Here is a 19,155-nt window from a genome sequence, read left to right as displayed (position 1 = left end):
CCACAAGTGGAAATTTTGTGAAACTTTGTTTTTTTTCCATGAAATTATTGTGTAAAATCACCTTCAAGTTATAAGATATACATGAAATGTAAATGAATTTCATGTTTAGGTTTGAGTTTTATTCCCAAGATATTTCATTATTTATTAAGATGTTTAAAAATCGAAAATGGGACACACATTTGATCATAAGCGTTTTGGATAAAGGATACTCAACACCTATATAATGATAATAGTAATTACTAAACATAATACTGGGAGTTTTTTGAGGATGGTGACCATAGATTTTTGCTGTTAAATTCCCAATGTCTGCAACAGAAATATCTTTCACCAGAGAGTCTTTGTTTAGTATTAAATATTTGTATTTCTTAATATTTGAAAATTGGACACCTATTAAATTTGGAAAAATTTCAGCCAACATTTCTTCTGATATTTTTCTTGTTTCTCTGATTCCCCTTTGGAGATTCTAGTTATAACTGTCCTGACTTCATTGTCTTAAAATCAGTAGGTAAAACCTATAATCTGACAGTCTGGTTTATTTTTTTTTATTTATTTTTATTTTTTGCGGTGCTGGGGATTGAACCCAGGGCATTGTGCTTGCAAGGCAAGCATTCTACCAGCTGAGCTCCATCCCCAGCCCAGTTTGGTTTATTAACTTATTGCAATAAAAGATCATACACAATGGAGGAACCGGGGGCATCTTACTGAAGAAGTTTTTACAAGATTTTTAATGAACTTTGAGTTTAGGTGAAATTTGAATTAACAATATTTAATAGACTCAGGAAAGCAGTACTGTATAAATTTGATGTTTATAGACATAAGGTCTGGGCTACAAACTGAATTGTGATTCCTATTATCTTGGAAACTATGAAGATAATATAATTGTGGAATATTCTGTCAGGAAATCTCTTATTTGAAGCTCCAGGTCTGGGTCTTAAATCAAGGTTCTCTCTCTATCAAGTGACTTAAATCCTCCAGGTTAGTGTGGGGGTATTTTATTCTTACTGATATGATTTCAAATGGCAACATTTCTTTTATCTTTTTACAAAAACACAAATGTGTTTGTTTAATATATATCACAAAGAGACAGTTTAAAAAATGGGAGAAAAAACAGCTCAAAATACAGCGCCCTGCATAGAAACCAAGGATAGAGTAGATCATCTAAGAAAATAAAACGACAAAAGGAGAGGCTAGACTCACCAGGTCAAGGTTCTTGGCCAGAGATCTGCTTTGTAGATTTCATGCAGGTACTTAAAAGCTGTGAGGTAGTGTTTTTTTGTTTGTTTGTTTTAAGGTTGGCAGCATGTGTGAATACAAATTCAAAGAGCTGCCGATGCCGAATTCTCTTAAAAAGCTCTAGATGGAGAGTGAGATGGTTCTGATATCATGCAGATGGAACACTTAGCATTTAGGATGTTCAGGCAGATGTTATCCTTAGGTGTCTACACTGGGGTGGTAATGGGGTGTGAGAAATTTTACTATGGGTGCAGTGTAAGAATAACCACTGAGGAATACTAGAGAGAGCTTAATCTTGTGTCTTCATATACTCTGTTAGCTGTTCCATGATTGGTCCCTACCCACTTGAGGTATTTCTCTGATTAGGGAAGGCAGATGTCCATTGTCACTGCATATCATGAGAGTTATTAGCTTCTGCAGTTGCCCCTTGCTTATGGGGCCCTGGATGACATTCCCACTGGGGCGAGGTTTTTTTTTTTTGTTTGTTTGTTTGTTTGGTACCAGGGATTGAATTCAGGGGCATTTAACCACTGAACCACATCCCCAACCCTTTTTTTGTATTTTATTTATAGAGACAGGGCCTCACTGAGTTGCTTAGTGCCTCGCTAAGTTGCTGAGGTTGACTTTGAACTTGCAATCCTCCTGCCTCAGCCTCCCAAGCTGCTGGGATTACAGGTGTGTGCTTCTGTACCCTGCTGGGGTCAGCTCTTTCATGGGCAATGGCTAGATTATGGTTTTAGGATGCCATTTTATGGTCAGTGCTGGCAGGGAGACAGGATCTAGAGGAACATGATTGAAACTCCAGATTTTCTGATAGTCTGATTTAGTGAACAAAGTTTCAGTGTAAAAAAGCAGTCACTTAAAAGAAGGGTGTCCTTATGGCACTTTATCATTGTATCACATCCTTGGGAACATTATTTTCTGTTAACTTTACAGCTGAATTTTATCTGTCATTTTAACCAGATTTTTACAGTCGCAATGAATTTTTACTACTCATACATAGATTTATTGAGCCAGAAGATTGTCCCAATGCATTCTGATATTCTGCCTCACTTTTTTTTTTCCTTTCAGTTTTTATTTTGGGTACTTTCTTTGATCTTTTTTCTTCCTTTCTCTTGACTTCCTTCCTCCCTTCCCCAGACACACTACCACCGAGCTACATTTCCACCGTGCCCTACCCTTTTGAAATCTTATTTTGAGAGAGGCTCTTGTTAAGTTTCCCAGGATGCCCTGGATCTTGAAATTCTCCTGCCTCAACTTCCCCAGTACCTGGCATTACTACAAGTGCACCACCAGTTTGGGTAGTATCTATTGCTGCATTTTCTAGTTCTTTTGCATTGTTCAATATGCTAATCCATCCATTACAGTTTTCATCTGTAAAGGTTTGATTTTGGTTGTGTTTTATGTTTTTCATGCCTGTTTATCAATGTTTTCCGTATATACTTTCTTGAATACGTGGACATTTTTTTAGAATTTATTTTTATTGTAAACAAATGGGATACATGTTTCTGTTTGTACATGTAGTAACAGCATACCATTTGTGCAATCATACATTTACATGGGGTAATGATGTTTGATCCATTCTGTTATTTTTTCCTTCCCCCACCCCTCCCACCCCACTTTTCCCTCTATACAGTCCCTCCTTCCTCCATTCTTGCTCCCCACCCATCCCCCATTATGTGTCATCATCCGATATTAATGAAATTATTTGTCTTTTGAGATTGGCTTATCTCACTTAGCATGATATTCTCCAATATCATCCATTTGCCTGCAAATGCCATAATTTTATTATTCTTTATAGCTGAGTAATATTCCATTGTGTATATATATACACCACAGTTTCTTTGTCCATTCATCAATTGAAGGACATCTAGGTTGGTTCCACAATCTGGCTATTGTGAATTGAGCAGTTATGAACATTGATGTGGCTGTATCTCTGTAGTGTGCTGATTTTAAGTCCTTTGGGTATAGGCTGAGGAGTGGGATAGCTGGGTCAAATGGTGGGTCCATTCCAAGTTTTCTAAGGAATCTCCACACTGCTTTCCAGAGTGGCTGCATGAGTGTACCTTTTTCCCCACATCCTCTCCAACAAATAATGTTGCTTGTATTCTTGATAATCACCATTCTAATTGGGGTGAGATGGAATCTTAGGGTGGTTTTGATTTGCATTTCTCTTATTACTAAAGATGGTGAACATTTTTTCATATGTTTGTTGATTGCTTGTAGATCTTCTTCTGTGAAGTGTGTTCATATCCTTAGCCCATTTGTTGATTGGGTTATTTGTATTCTTGATGTAGAGTTTTTTTGAGTTCTTTATATATTCTGGAAATTAGTGCTCTATCTGAAGTATGAGTGGCAAAGATATTCTCCCACTCCTACAGGCTCTCTCTTCGCATTGCTGATAGTTTCCTTTGCTGAGAGAAAGCTATTTAGTTTGAATCTATCCCAGTTGTTGATTCTTGCTTTTATTTCTTGTGCTATGAGAGTCCTGTTAAGGAAGTCTGATCCTAAGCCAACAAGTTGAAGATTTGGACCTACTTTTTCTTCTTAAGATGCAGGGTCTCTGGTCTGATTTTAAGATCCTTGATCCATTGTGAGTTGATTTTTGTTCAGGGTGAGAGATAGGGGTTTAGTTTCATTCTGTTGCATATGGATTTCCAGTTTTTCCCAGCACCATTTGTTGAAGAGGCTATCTTTTCTCCATTGCATATTTTTGGCACCTTTGTCTAGTATGAGAAAATTGTATTTATTTGGGTTTGTGTCCATGTCCTCTATTCTGTACCATTGATCTACCTGTCTATTTTGGTGCCAATACCATGCCGTTTTTGTTACTATTGCTTTGTAGTATAGTTGAAGTTCTGGTATTGCGATACCCCCTGTTTCATTCTTCCTGCTAAGGATTGCTTTAGCTATTCTGGGTTTCTTATTCTTCCAGATGAATTTCACGATTGCTTGCTCTCTTTCTGTAAGGTAATTCATTGGGATTTTAATTGGAATTGCATTGAATCTGTATAGCACTTCTGGTAGTATGGCCATTTTGACAATATTAATTCTGCCTATCCAAGAACATGGGAGATCTTTCCATCTTCTAAGGTCTTCCTCAATTTCTTTCTTCAGTGTTTTGTAGTTTTCATTGTAGAGATCTTTTACCTCTTTGGTTAGATTGATTCCTAAGTATTTTATTTTATTTTATTTTATTTTATTTTTGAGGCTTTTGCAAATGGAGTTGTTTTCCTCATTTCCCTTTCAGCTGTTTCATCGCTTGCATATAAAAATGCTTTAGATTTATTTGTGTTGATTTTATAGCCTGCTATTTTGCTGAATTCATTGATGAGGCCTTGAACTTTTCTGGAGGAGGTTTTTGGATCCTCTAAACATAGAATCATGTCATCCGCAAATAGTGACAGCGTAAGTTCCTCTTTTCCTATTCGTATCCCTTTAATTTCTTTGGTCTGCCTAATTGCTCTGGCTAGAGTTTCGACAATGTTGAATAGAAGTGGTGAAAGAGGACATCCCTGTCTTGTTCCCATTTTTAAAGGGAATGGTTTCAGTTTTTCTCCATTAAGAATGATGTTGGCCATGGGCTTAGCATAAATAGCCTTTACAATGTTCAGGTATGTTCCTACTTGTCCCTGTTTATTCTAGTGTTTTGAGCATGAAGCAGTGTTGTATTTTGTCGAACGCGTTTTCTGCATCAATTGAAATAACCATATGATTCTTATCCTTAAGTCTATTGACATGATGGATTACATTTATTGATTTTCGGATGTTAAACCATCCTTGCATTCCAGGGATGAACCCCACTTGATTGTGGTGCACGATTTTCTTAATATGTTTTTGGATACGGTTTGCCAATATTTTGTTAAGGATCTTTGCATCTATATTCATCAAGGATATTGGTCTAAAATTTTCTTTCCTTGATGTGTCTTTGCCTGGTTTGGGTATGAGGGGGATGTTAGCTTCATAGAATGAGTTTGGTAGGGTACCCTCCTTTTCTGTTTCCTGGAATACTTTGAGTAATATTGGGATGAGTTCTTCTTTGAAGGTCTTGTAGAACTTGGCTGAGAATCCATCTGGTCCTGGGCTTTTCTTGGATGGTAGATTTTTAATGGCTTCTTCTTTTCATTGCTTGTTATTGATCTGTTTAAATTGTGTATGTCCTCCTGGTTCAGTTTGGGAGGAGCATATGTCTCTAGAAATTAGTCAATGTCTTTGGTAGTTTCTATTTTGTTAGAATACAGATTTTCAAAGTAGCTTCTCATTATGTTCTGTATCTCACTGGTGTCTGTCGTGATATTTCCTTTTTCATCACGAATTTTAGTAATTTGAGTCTTCTCTCTCCTTCTGTTTGTTAGTGTGGCTAAGGGTTTGTCTATTTTGTTTACTTTTTCAAAGAACCAACTTTTTGTTTTGTCAATGTTTTGAATTGTTTCTTTTGTTTCAATTTCATTGATTTCAGCTCTGGTTTTAATTATTTCCTGTCTTCTACTACTTTTGCTGTTATTCTGTTCTTTTTCTAGGGCTTTGAGCTGTAATGTTAGGTCATTTAGTTGTTGACTTTTCATTCTTTTCTGGAATGCGCTCCATGCAATGAATTTTCCTCTTAGTACAGCTTTCATAGTGTCCCAGAGATTTTGATATGTTGTATCGTTGTTCTCATTGAACTGTAAGAATTTTTGTATCTCCTCCCTGATGTTTTTTGTTATCCATGTTTCATTCAGTAGCATATTTAGTCTCCAGGTGTTGGAGTAATTTCTGTGTTTTATTTTGTCATTGATTCATACTCTTAGTCCATTATGATCTGATAGAACACAAGGCAGTATCTCTATTTTTTTGCATTTCCTAAGAGCTGCTTTGTGGCATAACATATGGTCTATTTTCAAGAAGGTTCCATGTGCTGCTGAGAAGAAAGTGAATCCGCTCGTTGGTGGATGGAATATTCTATATGTCTATTAAGTCTAGGTTATTGACTGTGTTATTGAGTTCTATGGTTTCTTTGGTTAGTTTTTGTTTGGAAGATCTATCTAGTGGTGACAGCGGTGCGTTAAAGTCACCCAGAATTACTGTGTTGTGGTCTATGTGATTCCTGAAATTGAGAAGGATTTGTTTGATGTACAGGGATGCACCATTGTTTGGGGCATAAATATTTACTATCGTTATGTCTTCCTGATTTATGTTTCCCTTAAGCAGTATGAAATGGCCTTCTTTATCCTTCTGACTAACTTTGGCTTGAAGTCCACTTTATCTGATATAAGGATGGAAACCGCCGCTTTTTTACTGAGTCCATGTGTGTGGCATGTTTTTTCCCATCCTTTCACCTTTAGTCTGTGGATGTCTTTTTCTATGAGATGAGTCTCTTGAAGGCAGCATATTGTTGGGTCTTTCTTTTTAATCCATTCTGCCAGTCTACATCTTTTGATTGATGAGTTTAGGCCATTAACGTTCAGGGTTATTATTGAGATATAATTTGTATTCCCAGTCATTTGGCTTATTTTTGGTTTTTAAGTTGGCTTGGTTTCTCCTTTGAGTGGTTTTTCTCTAAGGTAGTTCTTCCCTTTGCTGACCTACATTGTTGATTTTCATTTCCTCCTCATGGACTATTTTGTTGAGAACATTCTGTAGCGCGGGCTGTCTATTTGTAAATTCTTTTAACTTTTGTTCATCCTTCCATTTCATCTTCAAATCTGAAGGTTAGTTTTGCTGGGTATAGGATTCTTGGTTGGCAACCATGTTCTTTCAGAGCTTGAAATACGTTGTTCCAGGCCCTTCTAGCTTTTAGAGTCTGGGTTGAGAAGTCGGCTGCTATCCGTATTGGTCTCTCCCTATATGTAATCTGATGCTTTTCTCTCGTGGCCTTCAAAATTATATCTTTAGTTTGAATGTTAGGCATTTTCATTATAATGTGCCTTGGTGTGGATCTGTTGTGATTCTGTGCATTTGGTGTTCTGTAAGCCTCTTGTATTTGATTTTCCATTTCATTCTTCAGTTTTGGGAAATATTCTGATATTATTTCCTTGAATAGGTTGTTCATTCCTTTGGTTTGTATCTCTGTGCCTTCCTCAATCCCAATAATTCTTAAATTTGGTCTTTTCATGATGTCCCATAGTTCTTGGAGATTCTGTTCATGATTTATTACCATCTTCTCTGTTTGGGCAACTTTATTTTCAAGATTAAATATTTTGTCTTCTTTGTCTGAGGTTCTGTCTTCCAAGTGTTCTAGTCTTTTGGTGATGCTTTCCATTGAGTTTTTTATTTGGTTTATTGTTTCCTTCATTTCAAGGTTTCCCTTTTTTTTTTTTTTTTTTTTTTTGAGAATCTCAATCTCTTTGTTGAAATGATCTTTTGCTTCCTGCAGTTGCTCTTTCAGCTTATTGGTATTATCATTCATTGCCTGCATTTGCTCTCTTATGTCATCCTTTGCTTCACGAATCATCTTAATCATGTATAATCTGAAGTCCTTTTCTGACATTTCTTCTAACACACTGTCATTGGATTCTATTAATATAGAATCTGGATTTGTTTGGATCATTTTCTTCCCTTGTTTTTTCATGTCGTTCATGTATTTTCCCCTCTAGCAGTGCAGATCTGGGGTATTGCAGATTTCCCCCATAGGCTTATAGTGGCTCTAGGTTTCCAAAACCCTTTCTTTAAGGGGAGATTAATATTAGCAGTGCCCAATTCAGACACTATGCAATCCTAGACCAAATAGCCCCTATGAGGACAATAATAAAATTGTCATAATAAACAGAATGAGTTCAAATATTATCTTCAGTAAAACAAATTTGTAGTAAGGTCTGCAGATTCAAATGGAGGACAAAGAGGATGCAGAGGGATGTAGAATGAATATACAGAAGTTCTAGGTAATAGAAAGGGTGAGAGTGTAATCAAAAGATATTGGATGTTAGCATGGGGAAAAGGGAGAAAGAGACTCTGAGCGAACAGGTAAACAAAAGGAAAAGAGAGCAAGAAAAGTAAAGAAATAAAAACAAAATTTTTCAATAAGGAGAAAAAGAGAAAATCTACAATATAACAGTCATATAGTAATGAAACCTCCCAGTCTTCAGTAGCCTGATGCATGAGAGGTACCTGACAATGAGCTTCAAGCCTCAAGCAGGTGTCTCAGGATGGGTTTTGCCCCACCTAAAGATGAGAGCTCTGGCTTCCAGGATTATCCAAGATGGCCACTCTGGCTTCGAAATGTGTTGGCAAAGGGGGAGCTGCAACTCAGGGTGTGGCCGTGGTCAGCAGGAGGTCCTGGAGGCGGCTCGGTTGGTCAGGCAGGGTCCTGGAGGTCGGGTGTGTTTGGTGTGGTTATGGGATTCTGGAGGCCGGTTGCAGTCAGTCGGTCTGGGGTCCCGGTGATAGGGCGCAGTCAGTTGGTCTGGGGGTCCTGGCGGCAGGGAGCAGTCAGTCGATGTGAGGGCCCTAGAGGCAGGGAGTGATCGGTCGGGCTGAGGGATCCTGAAGATGGGGCTCAGTCAGTCAGGCCAGGGGTCCTACAGGGCCCGGCTGTTATCGCAAAATGGCAGCAGCCACATGTAATCAAACCTGCAGGTACTGTAACAGTGAACTTCCAGGCAACAGCAGGCAGCTGGTGCTCCACTGGCAGTTGTCGATCAGTTTGCTGACTGTTGTCGGAAGATCGGGAGGTGAACCTCGTGCATTGGGTGATGGATAGGAGTAAGGCAGGCGATGGACAGGCGAGAGGCAGGCAAATGGCGGATGATAGGCCACGTGGAAATTTTTAATGTCTTTATTTACTTATTCTGTCATCTGTGTTGTTTCTGGGTCCACTTTTGTGGGTTGATTTTTCTCATTATTATGGGTTATATTTTCCTGTTATTTTACATGCTCGGTAACTTGATTGGATGCATGCCATTTAGAATTCTACTTTGTTGGGTGTTGCCTATTTTCCTGCAAGTTTTGGCTTATTCTGAGATGCAGTTAAGTTATATTTGATCTTTTTTTTTATTGTAAACAAATGGGATACTTGTTGTTTCTAATATTTGATCTTTTTAAGGCTTTTAAATTTGATGTGGGAGAGCAGACTTTAATCCAGGGATAATTGTTCCCACACCCCTTTATATAGTTTGCCTGATTACCCTGAATTATGAGGTTTTTCTCCAACACTTGTGAGAACATGAACTTTTTCCATCCTGGAGGGTGAGGGGGAGCCACTTTCTTTTCCTCCTTTTGGTTCAGAAGTCATTTCCCTGGCCTCAGGTAGTTCGCTCACACATGGGCACATCCATATTCAGTTACATGTTTGAAGGGATCCTATATGTGTATTGTCAAGATAATCACTATGTTCTATGCCCCTGTAGTCTAGAAAACAAAATTTCCTCGTGAGGACTTAAATTATCGAGATTGCGTATAAAACTAAAGAGCCTTTCTTCTTATTTGGTTTGTTCTCGTAAGCCTTACTTTATACTTGACTTGATCTGAAGTTCCATAATCAAAATGTTTATAATTGTTTATACTTAATTTTTAGGTATGACTTATGCTATCCTTTATAGAAATACTTGTGACAGGATGTGAAAATAAACTTGGTAGAGTCAGGTTGAAAACAAATGAGGAAACTTTTTAAAAATAAAATCATTTGGTCTTGTTATGGCTCCTGGGCACCTACCACAAATAAAACTTCAAGTCTTTTAGAAGCTAAGACAGAAAAGATTGTCTGTGGTCCCCTTGGCTTTTCAGGAACAATCATTAAATATGAAAAACACTAACTTTGGGCCAAGTATTGGTTATGTTTTAATCTTTTTTTAAGTATCTCAACCCAAGGTATGTTTTATACTTTTGGTATTTTGCTAAATTTAAATTTTAAAAATGTTTTTTAGTGTTTTTTTTTTTTGTTGTTGTTAAAGATGACGGGGGTCTCACTGTCTTGCTCAGCCTAGTCTTAAATTCCTGGACTCAAGTGATTATTTTCCTCAACTTCAATGTAGCTAGGACTGCTGGCATATGCCAGTGCTTCCAGCTAAAAAGTTTTTTAAATTTGGAAATAATTTGATTTTTAAAAGATTTTTATTTGGAAATAATTTCACAAAGTTGTGGAAAAGTTGCAAAATTAAACAGTGTTAAGCACAAACATCTTTTATCCTGATTATCTTGTTGGCCTTTTGTTTTTACTTGGGTGAAGCCTAAGGATATATTTCATTGTCGTCCCCACACTGCATGCACATACATACATGTTTTTTCCTGAATATACAGATAAGTTCTGTGTACTGTAGTCCTTTAACCCTCAATGCAGTTTGCATTTCCTAATCAGTTACATATTCATATCACTGTTATCAATTTCAATAAATTTAACAGTATTATACATTGTTTACTTAATCTATTTTCAGTTGACCCAGTAATGTCCTTTGTGCTAGCATTTTCACTTCTATTACAGGATCTAGTTAGGGTGAGATATTGCATTTCATGATTGTATGTGATTAGTCTCCTTTAATCTGGAACATTTCCACAGCCTTTGTCTTTATTGTCAGTCCTCTTATCTCTTAGAAAAGAGCTCCTTTGGTTTTGATTTGGTTGGATAATTATCTTCCTTCTCTTTGATGATGATGATGGTGATGATGATATACCAGCAGTTGAACCCAGGGATGCTTAATCACTGAGCCACATCCCTGGCCCTTTTTGGTTTTTGTTTTGAGACAGGGTCTTGCTAAATTATTGAGGCTGGCCTTGAACTTGCAATCCTGCCTTAGCCTTCAGAGTCACTGGGTTATGGTGTATGCCACCATGCCCAGCCAGTCAAATATATTTTCATGATTAAATTCAGATTGTGTATTCCAGACTGTGGTATTGTGTAGGTAGGTGTCTTTTTCATGTTTCCTTTCAGGACACTACTCTCAGGGATGTTAGGTATTGTTCATCTCTCCACTGTGTAATCACTATTTTTTTTCTCCCTTGCAACTAATAAGCAGTCTGTATGAAGATACTTTTAAGACCACTGAAATGCCCTGTTCTTTATTAGAATGTGTACTTATTTGGTATGTGTACAGTTGTTGATCCTTTCCTGTTCCAGTGCTTTCTACATTGGTTGTAAAATGGTAATTGTCCAAATCACGTACTCCCTTCACATTCAGAAGTTCTTTGAAGTTCTTCTATAAGCTTTCTTCCTTTTATTAATATGGATGCATGAATCCCTGTCATTTTCCCCCAGACTTGATAGAGACATAACTAGACAAAAATTATGTGTACCTGTATTTGTGTGTGTGTAGTATACAGTGTGATGTTTTGATATACATCATCAAGCTAATTAACACAGCCATCACTTCACATCGTTGCCATTTTATGTGTACGTATGCCTGGTTAAGACATTTAAGAACTCTTAGCAAATTTCAAACATGTAGTGCATGCTTATTAACTGTAGTCATCATACTAAGAGTTAGACCTCTACAACTTGGTCACCTGAAAGTTTCTACTCTTTGACCAAAGTCCCATTTCCTAACCACTGGCAGCCACCTCTCTACTGTTTCTGTGAGTTTGACTTATTTAAGGAATCCCTGTTTTTCCCCCAATAGCTTATAATTCATATAGTAATTAATTTGGAGCTAAATTTGTCCCAGTTTGGCTGGGGGAGCCTTTTTAAGCTATTTCGTCTCCAAGCCTGTCCCTATTTATTCCTTACTTTATGGCATATCCATGTTTATCCTGTACCTGCTCAGCTCCTGAAATCAGGCCTATTCTCTGAGGCGTACTTATTCCTTCTAGTTGTGGATGAATGGTATGGCATTGTGGATGAAGGTAATGGCAGTATGGCAGTAGGTGTGCTTGTTGTTTCTTGGCCTTTTTAGCAGACTGAGCTAAGGAACATGCATGCATATGCATATACATTTACATAAATATAAATACTACACACAGATGCATATAGTAGATTCATGCATATTTATGTCTGTTCTAGAAGTGATGAGTTCACACAGATATCTACAATATTGCCCCATCCCCAAAGGATTCTTTCTTGCCTTCTATCTTCTTCATAGTGAGCAACAGGAGCACATTGAGTTTTCTTTCCTTCTATTCTTATTAATTTATTTTTGATAGAATATATATGACATTAACATGCTTCCAAAAGTCAAAACTATACAAAAAGCTGAATTCAGTGAAGGGTATCTTCATCCAGGGTCTGTTCCAGCCTATTATTAACCCCTTGGAGGGAATGGACTTTATTGTTTTCCACTCTTCCCCTTTTCGTGTTTCTTTTTTATACTAATAGCCAGATGTCTCTTATTTCCCTTCCATATTATTAAAAAGTGACATCTACATGTACTCTTTTGCACTTGGCCTTTGTTTTTGTTTTTGTGCTAGACAAGCACTCTACCACTTAGCTACATCCCCAGCCCTTTTTCTTTTTTTGAGGTAGGTTCTTAATCGCAAGGCTGACCTCAAACTTATAGAGTTTTGCTTGAACCTTTTAAGTAGGGGATTATAGGAATGGGCCACCATACCTGGCTCACTCTGCTTTTTGATTAGTAACACCTCCTGGAAGGCACTCAATATTGGTTCATAGAGATCTTTCTCAGGATATTTATTTTTAATAATTTTAAGAACTTGATTTTAGGGCTGGGGATATAGCCCAGTTGGTAGAGTGCCTGCCTCGCAAGCACAAGGCCCTGGGTTCAATCCCCAGCGCCGCAAAAAAAAAAAAAAAAAAAAAAAAAAAGAACTTGATTTTAGATCGCATTTTTGCCTTTAGTTCTGGCTTCCTCCATTCTCTTTTATGTTGATTGTTTATGTCCTTTAAATTATTTATTTTTAACGTTATATAGGCATAGTTTCTCCATATCTGTTGTTGGCAAAATCTGCATATTCAGCGTGTCATTATTATTTGGTTCTAATTTCAATCGACTGTTGTTCAAAAGTAACTTGTTAGGCTTTGATTTAACTGTTGTAAAGGAAGTCCCTAGTTTTAAATGTGTAACTCCTGCACCCACCAGCCCACAGCTATTTCTCTAGACTATTTTTCAAAATTGCTACAGTGCCAGGGCTCCAGGCTTCCTCTGTGTAATGGCAATATACTATTTCTAAAATACTGAGTAGTGTGGGACAGAGTCAATGAACCATCTCTAGAAGGAGGAGTTCCAGAAGGAGTACCTCACTTACTTATTGACTAGAACTTAGTTAGGTGTGCATATGTGCATTAAGTGATATCGAAATATAGGTCAGTATGTGTCCAATTACACATATAAATAAAACTTGAAAGGGGAGAAAGGATATTTTCTTATCATAGATATATCTTTCAGGATATGTGCATCTGCAGTTTTCTTTCTTCTTTCCTTTCCCATTTCTCCCTCCCTCCCTCCCTCCCATTATTTGCTAGGCATTGAACCCAGGACCTGGCAGTACTCTACCACTGAGTTATGCCCCCAGTCTCTCAATGATATTATTCATTGAAAGATAACTAAAATTAAGCAGTTATCTGATGATTGTCATTGCTTATTCTAGTATCTTTTATAATTGTTGAATTATAGACTAAGTTATATCCTCCCAAAGTGCCAAGGCTCTGAATTCTATGCTTTGTTACATGGACTTAAGTTTCCCAAATTATGCTATTTCCAGGTAACAATTCTGATGTAACCATGGTTACCAGTTCTACTTTTGAAAGTTATGCTCACCAACAGTGGAGCAATAATATACATTGTTTTACATGTAGATGGAAGTTGAGAATTTTTTCATAAAATAGAAGCTGTCTCTTTAAAAGGTATTGCAACCTGTAGAACTTCATTGGATCAAGTAAAGAAAAAAAGATTTTCCACTCCCTTTCTCCCCTTTAGCTGTGAATTCTCCACACAGTCTTCTATATTATATATTACAGAGTTTAGTTAGTAATATAGACATGGTAGGTTTTAGTTTAGGGATATTTGTAGGTTTCCCTTAAGTAATTTAATTCTCTGAATATCTAATGTGTGGTTTTCCCCTTAGTTTAGGACAGTTTGAGATTATATGATTGTATTTTAAAAGAAGTTTTAAAGAGCTAAAAGATAATCTTTGTAAAACTTTCTTCTTCATTATTCTGCTTTTGCCACCCATCTTGTATAAAAATACTTCAAATTTTCAAAAGGGTGAAAAAACCTAGCTCCAGATTTTTTTTCTCTTTCCTTCCTCATTTTGAATTGGCACTAAACACCATATACACACACAGTTATGCATTGCAGCACTGTATAGAATTTAGTTGTATTTCATGCTGGTTGAATCACTAATGAGAATGCACTTCTGTTTTCATTAAATTTTTTGTGGATAGGCTGGATGAATTCTAATCAGATTACTATTTTTGTCCTCACTTAGTACACTTAGTCTTTAAAATTCATAAATAAATTTGGCCCTGTTTTTTAAAAAACAGCTAGCCAAGATTTTTTTCCCCTTTAAGAACCAGTTCAGCCAGTTCAGAATAGCATAATATTATCATTTTTCAGGTTTTCAAGAAGAAACTCCTCTTTTTTCTGGTTTACAGTTGTAACTCAACAAGCCAGTCTATTATCACTGTCTTGGTACTGTGATTGTAAGAACCAATTTTTATCCATTGTTTTCTTAGAAACTAGATTTACTCTTGTGGATAAATATTCCATAGGGCTGTCATTGGCTCTTTTAATTTATTTTTTTAAAGTTGAATGGAGGAGGGCTGGGGAGATAGCTCATTTGGTAGAGTGCTTGAGGCCCTGGGTTTAATCCCCAGCACCACAAAAAAAAAAAAAAAAAAAAAAAAAAAAAGCTGAATGAGGATTACATTTGAAATTCATCTTTTTTGTTCTGCCCCTGGACAACTGAATAAGAAAAGATATAGGATACTTAAGATTGCTAGTACTTGAAACATGCTAAAATGATTTCAAATCTTTAGAATGTTAAGAGTATTCAAAAGAACTTTCTTTTTGTTTAAGTATTCTCATTAGATTACTGAGCAAAAAAGTCATAAATTTTTTAACAAAAAGAAAGGTTAAGGAATCTGGATTATGCTATGTATCTGCTTTTTAAACCAGAATAAAATTAACAAGATTAAAGACAAGCCTGGTGATGTATTCAGAATGACCCAGTTAAATCTTAGATCTATCTTTCTTCCCTTCCCCTCTCTCCCCTCCTCTCCCTTCCTTCCCTTCCTTCCAGTGGAACCCAGGGGATATGTAAGCACTGAGCCACATCCCCAACTCTTTAATTTTTTTAAGAGAAGCTCTGCTAATTTGCTGAGGGTGACTTTGAACTTGGGATCCTCCTGCTACAGTCCCCATAGCCTCTGGGACTGTAGGAGTGTGCCACCTTAGCTAGATTTTTAAATGGTAGTCACCAGAAGTGGTCCATGGAGGTCCTGGAGAATGGGACCTTGGGTTTTATTTCAAGATCTTATGAAGTTTTAAGGCTCTTTATGGGGGCTGGGAACTGCTGAAGATACATCTATCTAAAAAAGTAACATCTGGATATTAATATCAACTGGGAATGAAATCAACTCAGCACAAAAGTAAATAAAGAATTTCTAGATGCATCAGATTAAGACACAAGTAGAGATTAATTTAGAAAAACAAGAAGTACACAATCACAGGAGAAAGCAGACTGAGAGTGAAACGTACCTTTTGGAGACTTAAGGTTTCTTTTAAGGGAAACTTTGTGAGAGGGACATAGAAAGGTATGTGGGAATGTCATCAGTCTAGTGGTAGTGAGAGGACTCGTGGTGGTCTGGCTGTTCCAGGATCCTTAGGTTGATATTTTCTCCATTATTTGATCAATAGATGTTGTTGAGAAAGTGTCCTCTATTATAGTTTTGCTCCATCTATTTTAAAAATGCATGTTATTGGTGGACTAATTAACAGTTCACAGGCCAATTCTCTTACATGGGTGAATTTCCAGTTACTTAAGATTGTGAGTAAAGATTTGTAGATTTCTGAGAAATTTGGGAATGACAGACCTGGGAGAAACTAGCTTGGAGAGCAACAGGCCTGGGAGGCAGACTATCTTTGGGTGAAGGAACTTGGTACACAAGGTTTTCAGATTAAAGTTATAGTCTCCTTGTTCTTCCTTATGTCTCCTCTATTTATCTTTTATTTCTTCTACTCAATATACATGATTTTGATTTTCTATGAAAAGTTAATTGCTTTGTGATATTTCTACAGATTCTGTACAGAATAACTTCAAGTGAAAAATTAGCATGTGACAGCAGTGTTGTGGGGATTGAACACAGCAGCACTTTACCAATGAGCTATATCTCCAGACTTTTTTTTTTTTTTCCTCTCTATTTTGAGGCAGTTTTTAAATTGCAAGGCTAGTTTCAAACTTTCCATCCTCCTGCCTCAGACTCACTGGGATTAAAGGTGTGTGCCACCATGCCCAGCTCTTGTACCATTTTAGAATCATGTAAAGAGCTCAGAGCAAGTCGTTGTGCCTTCTCTTTCTTCTTTCCTGTTTTAAACTCTTTTCCCCTGTGTGTGTGTGCACCTGCTCTCCATATCCAGGTGTTATTTAATTTTTAGATAGATTTTCAGCAGCTCTCCTCCCCCATAATAAGCCCTATAACTTTATAAGACTTTGAAGGAAAAGTTCTAAGTGAATCTACTTTCTTTAGATTACTCATTAACATTAAAATGGCAAAACGACACCAAAAACTTTAGTCTTTTCTTACTCTGTTGTACAGAGTAAACAAAAAGTTCTTTTAATATGATCCTTTAATTTATATGATATTCAGGGTTTCTGCATGCTGTTATGTCTCAGGGACTTTTGAGAGGACTAGAACAGTGTGCCCCCAGTCTGCTGCTCTTTGTAATAACACTTTTTAACAGTGTTTTTATGTCAGTTATCCCATTTGTTGATCCCAGTCTCTGTGAGGTGGGTAGACCACTTTTCATTTATGTGCCACACTGCATGGCACAGCATGACATAACAATTATCAGTGATATTTAATACTTAACATAGCACCTGTTGTTTAATGTATTATTCTTGATTTTTAGTTTAGAACCTTGAGCTGCCCTGTTTTTTCATTATATGTGGAACTAGACAGCCTTTTATTACTAAAAAGATTATTATCTGGAGTCAGTACTTTAAAAAAAAAAAAAGAAAAGAAAAGAAAATGCTTTTTTGAGACACATGTTCTTTTTTCTTTTTGTGGGTGTGTGTGTGTGCTAGGGATAGAAGCCAGGGCTTTGCACATGCTAGGCAAGCATTCTGTCACTGAATTAGTCCCCAGCCCATGATACCTATTCTTGCCAAGAGCCTGGACTCTGACTGGGCTTGGGGTACTAGAGTTTGCTAAAATCAAGGGTCTAATAACTAACGGGTATACAGATTATATTGGTGATGTTCAAGAAGAGTACAAAAAATAGCTCAGTTTTAAAAATCTTTTGTCTATATCCAGGCATTTGTGCCTTGGGAAGCCCGATGAAGTCATTGTATGAGTGCAGAAATTATTTAAACTATTAATGAGTCATCAGTTTATGTAAATTTGGTATGTATGAATAATGAGAATGAATTTTTTATCAATCCTGAAGTAGGCTTTCCCATTTGTTCTCTTATTTTTGGTGTACAGTACTTAAAATATGAACGGAAAACATGTAATAGATCAGATTTACTTGAAATTTAAAGGAGATAATTTAATTTCACTTTTATAAAGGATAGAGAAGATGAGGTGTTACTTTTTGGTTCTTTTTAGTTATTTATGACAGTAGAATCCATTATTATATAATCATACAAGCATGTAATATATCTTATTCTAATTAGGATCCCATTCTTGTGAGTGTATATGCTGATGGAATTTGCTTAGGTATTTTCATATATATATACATAGAAAAATTTGTTAGATTCATTCTACTGTATTTCCTGTTTCTATCCCTTTTCCCTTCATTCCCCTTTGTCTGATCTCCTGAACTTATCTCTTCCCTCAACCCAAACGCTCTACCATTGTGGTTTAGCTTCCACATATCAACAAAAACATTTGACCTTAGTTTTTTTGGATTGTCTTATATCACTTAATATGATAGTCTCCAGATAGATCCATTTACTAGCAAATGCTGTAAAGTCATTCTTTACGGCTGAGTAATATTCCATTGTGTGTGTGGGGGGTTGTATATCACAATTTCTTTATCCATGTATCTGTTGAAGGGCACCTAGATTGACTCCATAGCTTAGCTGTTGTGAATTGTGCTGCTATAAACTTTAGTATGGCTGCATCACTGTAGTATGCTGATTTTAAATCTTTTGGGTATATGCTGAGAACTTTTTTATGTTGTCAGTGTTTAATCAGTGTTCTTTTGAAAGTGAGGGGTTTTTCCCTTTTATGCAGATTGAATCCTATGGATTGATTTTTATAGGTTTAGTTATTAATTCTGAAATTCAGAGTATTATAACAAGTGTTTTTTTTTTTTTTCCATAAACTTTAACAAATTGATTTGACAGCACAGTAACCTGAATTAATACAAGGCAATTTATATCTTTATCTCACTTTAGTATGAACACTTAACCATTTTGCTGCAGAATTCATGAGTATTATTACATGATACCCCTTTAAATCCCCAGATTCTTATAAGTTATATGTACCATATTTACCTTTATGAAATTTGAAAATGTCAAATGATGTACACAGCTGGGCTCACTGGTTTCACATTGATGGGTATGAACCTGTATTGCCTGTAATAAGCTACCTGGTCCCTATTGAAAGATTGTGGAGCATGAATGTGTAGTGTGAGGAATAAAATTTACCAGAGAACATAATATGTGGATTACTAAGTTAATACAAGCATGGCAAGAGGTTCACTTTCAACTGCCATCTTTTGGTTATAGTTGCACAGAGCACCAACTGCCCAATTTTATGACCAATTACCACAGTGAGTATGTCTTACATACAAATGGGAACCTGATTAAAATAGCACTCATCCTCCTCTGTCTGGGATATATTTTTATTCATTTAAATTGTTTATGATTTTTAATTTTAAAGATACAAAGATGGAA

General features: G+C 36.5%; 1 protein-coding gene across 1 annotated transcript in view; it reads left to right on the top strand.

The window, feature by feature from the left end:
* Wapl (WAPL cohesin release factor) overlaps positions 1–19,155 on the top strand; it is an 88,688-nt gene that overhangs the window by 40,588 nt on the left and 28,945 nt on the right.

Source organism: Sciurus carolinensis, chromosome 5, assembly GCF_902686445.1.
Source record: "Sciurus carolinensis chromosome 5, mSciCar1.2, whole genome shotgun sequence".
Lineage (NCBI taxonomy): Eukaryota > Metazoa > Chordata > Mammalia > Rodentia > Sciuridae > Sciurus > Sciurus carolinensis.
Note: the sequence above shows the minus strand (reverse complement) of the source record. Positions and strands in the feature narration are given on the sequence as shown.